Below are 5,000 nucleotides of genomic sequence, written 5' to 3'. Positions count from 1 at the left end.
AAGAACAGATTTTTATTTTCCGAGATAATTCTTAGTTACAGTTTTAAGAAGTATAATTTTAAGAAAGAATATTCATGACTCTATACAAATCGAGTTTTACAAATTTAATGAAAATTAAATTGAAATATATAGTAGACGGTTCTAACCGCACTTAAATAGTTGAATTTAATTCTAATTCGTGGGTTAAGCCCACTACTTAAATATTGGAAGACCGCGTTAGGCGCGGATGCTTAAGTATATTACCTTAAGATTAATCCCGCGATAGGCGCGGCCTTAGATATTTCAGACCGGGGAAGGTTTGGAACTAGTTTTAGGAACTATTTTGTTTTATTTCATTCATCTCCATGCCCTGACAGCACACTGCACATGCACGGCTGCCAGCGGCTGGTGTGCCACGCACGCAGGCGGGTCACACGCAGCCGGACTTCTCCCCTCTGTCCGCCTTGCGGCAGACGTCACCGGGGTGTCGTGGCAGGAGGGCGTTGCTTCCCACGCTGGCTGGAGACTGCCGGGCAGTAGGCACACGTTTGGCGCCGCCTAGCACCGCGCCAACCGAGGTGGGGGCCACATTCGGCGGACACCACGGAGGGAGGGGCACCAGGCAGCACCGCACGCACCGCTACTGACTCGGCACTGCTGCAGTGCGGCGCGAAGATGGTGTAGCGCCGCAGGTCCCGCGTCGTGGAGGAGAATCTCGACGCCGACGTCACGAAGGCACCGACCTCGAAGTTCTCCGACGACTGCAGTCTCGAGGGTCTCGCAGCCTGACGTCAGAGCATGCCACAGTCTAGGGGGACACATACTGGCGGTGGCCAGTAATGTGTTCCACGTAAATGTCGCGGGACCACTTGATGGTGTCAGACACCATCAGCCGCCGCATCAGTTGGCAGTAGCGGCTAGCGATGCCTAGGTGCCGAAGCACTGCATCGTTCTGGCGGTCCCACGCCCCCAGACTGCCGACAACCAGGGCGTCGACAGTGACGGAATAGCCGCGAGCGGCTAATCCGCGCGCAACGTCGGCGTACTTTATCCTCTTCAGTTGCCGAGCGTTGTCGAGCGCAATCCGCCTATTCTCGAAGGGGATTGTCACATCGACGATGGTCACAGTCTTCGCGGCCTCGTCAGTTATTACGAGGTCCGGACGCAGCCCACTGCTGTCCCCTATGACGGCTTGGTTAATCCTGATGTCAGGAACAGCAGCGTTTCCTCTCCTTGGCCGCCCAGCGACTGCTGTCGCGAGGCGGTTGAGGACCGCGTTGTGACGATACTGCAGGGCTGCTGAGTGCACCATGCACGCGTTAATCACGTGCGGGAGCGTCTCGTTGTTGTGGCCACAGCGTCGGCAGGCTTTGTTGTTGTTTGCCCGCCCATCAAAGCGGCGACAACCGTTCAGAGGCACGACTCCGAGCCTGGCGCGATGGATAAAGCGCCAGTCTGCGAAGCGGGTGTATTTGCCTCCCGCTATGAAGTGGTTGGACGCTGTGGACTCCCTGGTGCACTCGAACACCTTCCCCTGGTCCGGTTTCCTGAGTAGGATGTGGCGCAGGCGCTGTCTCAGACACTCGCGGAGCGTCCGCGAGAGAAGACGTTTGGCGTCCCCTCCCACCCGGACATGCTCGACGCCAGTGTTGACGATGCGTCCCACGCTGTCATCATCGTGCTGCGGTCCATCGCCGCCATCTTCGAGGTGTCGTGTAGTCCCGGTCGCCGTCGCCTCCGTGGCCGGCTGCGTCACCCCTCCGATGCCGCCGTGTTCCGCGTCGTCAGCGATGGCGGGCCGGCCGCCGACCTCCACCTGCAACTCGGAAAGCAGTTCACTCCAGCGCCAGGTGACGCCACGCGGCGCTAGGCGCCTTGTGGCGTTCCTGACGCGCGTCCACAGTGACTGGATGTCACCACCGTCGCGTGCGAGGTCACCCTCAGTGCTGCCGCTAAGGTAGGTGGCCAAGTCGGAACGACTCGGCTCCCTCCCCAGTCGGCGGCGCGCGGCCGTAGATAGAGTGGCCCAGGCGATGTCTCGGACGGTGGCGTCGTCGCAGTGCAGCATGCGGAAGCCGTGGACGATCGTCGAGATGTCCGCAGCGTCCGCGAGCGGCGTCAGGCCGCATCCTCCCTCTCCCAGCGCGAGGTAGAGCTGTTCAGTGGACGCACGCTGTGGGAGGAACAGCCAAGATTTGACAGCCGCTTTCACTGCCTTGTCGAGTGCAGATAGCGGCCCCTTGCGTACCGCTCCGCCCCGCATGACAAAGTCAAGCCTAGGGAGGAGGAAGACACGCACAGCGTCAATCTTCTGCCAGGGAGCCAGCAGGGAAGCGTCCAGGTGCTGCAAGTCGCGTCGAATTGCCGCGATCGCATCCGTTGGCGTCTGCGTGACTTTGTACCCGGTGGGGACGCCAAGATGGAGGTAGGCGTCACCCGCACCGAGCACGGCTGGTTCTCCCCCTTGCAGGGCGAATACCGAGCCTAGTGTCTGCCGACGGCGGATGTGAAGCGTGGCACACTTCGACGGCTTGAAGGTAAGCCCGGCCCACGTCGCCGCCTCACCCACAACATTGAGGAGCGTCTGCATCGCCTCTGAATCCCGCGCCAGAAGCACGATATCGTCCGCATACGCCAGTGCACTCACACTGACGCCGCTAAGCGGAATACCACACTCATTTCTGAGCGAGGTTGCGGCGCGAAGTACCGGCTCGAGCGCGAGATTAAAGACGATGGGCGACAGTGGACAGCCCTGCTTGACGCCCGCCTGGATCTCTATCTCCTCCGTTAGTCCGTCAGATGTACGGACGCGGGTGGAGCAACCATCGTACATATCGGCAATTAGCTGATGCAATTGCTCTGGTAGTCCCATCCTGCTCAGTACTCCAAGGAGGTGAGCGTGAGGCACTGAACCGAAAGCATTCGCTAGATCAAGCCAAGCAAAGCATGCTTGGCCTCCCCTGCGCCTTGCATCATCAATTGCCGTCTGCACAATGAAGTTGTGCTCGTAGCAGCCTTCAAACGTGCGGAAGCCCTTCTGTTCCGGGGAGAGCAGGTTCAACCGCTCCGCCCAGAGAGAAGTGCGGTCCGCAACGATTGCAGCAAAGAGCTTAGAGATAGTAGAGCTCAATGCTAAAGGCCGCCAGTTTGTCACGTCCGAGACGTCCCCTTTCTTATGGATGAGGACGGTAGTGGATATTTTCCACTGCACCGGAGTCTTCCGCTCATTCCAGCAGCGCGAGAAGATCTTAGCTAGCACGTGGCAGCCAGGATCCTCACGTCGCAAGTCCGAGTACGTGACTCCGTCTGCCCCAGGAGCAGTATTGCTCGCCTTCTGGAGCCGCTGTTGCACCTCTGAAGGTGTGATCGGCAGCAGGACCTCCTCGCTGACATCAGGAGGCGTGGTGGCGGCAAAGTCCGGGACAGCAGCTGGTGCATCTGCAACAGAAAAGTCAGATTTAGCGTAGATCTTCTTAAAGTGCTCCGTGAGCACGTTGCCATCGATTTGGCAGTACGGTGACGTCTCGCCAAGGACGCGCTGCATCGCCTTGCGCCGGTCCGCGCGGTACAGCTTCTGAATCTCAGACGCTGCATTCGCGTCGTACCGACGCTCGGCGGCCGCCGCGCGCCGTGCGCCACGTCCACCGCGCCGCCCACCGCGGCCGCGTGTAGGGGCAGGGGGAGGGGGATTGGCAGCAGCGTCGGCGCGGCCCTGGCCGCGGTGCGCTGCTGCTGGTGGCCCATCCTGTCGACCTCCGGCTGCCTGGCGTTGTGGCTTCGTCTCGGCTATCTCGGAGATGAAGTCCTCGACGACCGCGACGAATGCGTCCCACGGTTGGTTGTGGACGCTCTCCAGGGCCGCCAGCCAGCGCCGCTGCCTCTCCGTTAGCCGAGTGTCGGCCGGGGGAGGGGGGGGCGGAGCTGCCTCAGTTGCGCCCTGTTCGGAGGGTACAGGGGGGCCTGTCAGGTCTGGTGTAGGACGGGAGCCTTGCGGCGGGAGGTTGGGACTGGGCCGGTTGTTACGGCGTCGGCGTCTCCTCTTCTTGCTGCCAGTTCTCGGAGACGCAGCTGCAGTCCCTCCGTTCACGTCGCGCCGCTCCGTCGTCTGCGTCGGTGGTGGTGCCGTGCTGCCATCTGGCGTGGGCCGCTCAGTGCTGCTCTCGATCGCCGCGCTGGTGACAGGTGGCGCAGCGGTAGCAGCAGGGGCCGGTGTAGCTTGCGCCGGCCTGGCGCTCGGGTCGGGCGCACCGCGGCTGGTGTTCGCCGCGCCGCCAACAGATGGCCCGGCGGTCGCCGGCGGCCCGCCGCCGGCGCGAGAAACACGGGGTGTAGCTCGCGCCGGCTGACCGGACGCGCCGGCTCGCCCCGGACCGCTGTTACGCGGACTGGGTGCCCGACGATCGCTACCAGATGGCGCAGTGGTCGTAGGGGTGGCCGGTGTAGCCCGCGCCGGCCGGGCGTCTCGAGGTGTAGCTCGCGCCGGCCTGGCGCTCGGGCCCAGCGCACTGCGGCTGTTGTTCGCCGCGCCGCCAACAGATGGCCCAGCGGTCGCCCGCGCCCTGCCGCCGGCGCGAGATACACGAGGTGTAGCTCGCGCCGGCCGCCCAGGCGCGTTGGCTCGCGCCGGGCCGCTGTTACGCGGACTGGGCGGAATGATGCGCCGTCGGTCCGGGGGCGGTGGTCTGCGTCCTGCAGCACGGCGTCTGTCCCTCCGTGGGGTGACTACGTGCCACTCATGATCTGCAACAGGAGCTTTTGAGTTAATAGCACTCCCTGCCTGAGCGGAGACGGAGTGACGGGCGTCACTCGACGTAACCGCCGGCAGGGCAGAGGAGACGCGGCGCGTGTACGTCTGCGACCGCACAAGCACCACACCATCCGGTGCATCCGCCGGGCGCGCGGCCTTTGGTGCGTCAACCGGCGGCGCGGCTGCGCCGTGAATGACAGCACCAACGGTCGCGGCGAGCGAGGCAGCCTGCCTGCCACTGCCCACCCGCACCGCAGAGCCACCTGTTGGCGGC

General features: G+C 62.8%; 1 non-coding gene across 1 annotated transcript in view; it reads right to left on the bottom strand.

Annotated features, from left to right (window-relative positions):
* The window catches only part of LOC124719348, a 199-nt gene extending 145 nt beyond the window's left edge, over nucleotides 1–54 (bottom strand). Inside the window, exon 1 of the small nuclear RNA XR_007006002.1 lies at nucleotides 1–54. This exon is cut by the window's left edge and continues 145 nt beyond it. This is a non-coding gene — a small nuclear RNA (U2 spliceosomal RNA).
* Nucleotides 55–5,000: the final 4,946 nt, after the last annotated feature.

Source organism: Schistocerca piceifrons, chromosome 1 (assembly GCF_021461385.2).
Source record: "Schistocerca piceifrons isolate TAMUIC-IGC-003096 chromosome 1, iqSchPice1.1, whole genome shotgun sequence".
NCBI classification, from domain to species: domain Eukaryota; kingdom Metazoa; phylum Arthropoda; class Insecta; order Orthoptera; family Acrididae; genus Schistocerca; species Schistocerca piceifrons.
This window is presented reverse-complemented; position numbering and strand designations above follow the sequence as displayed.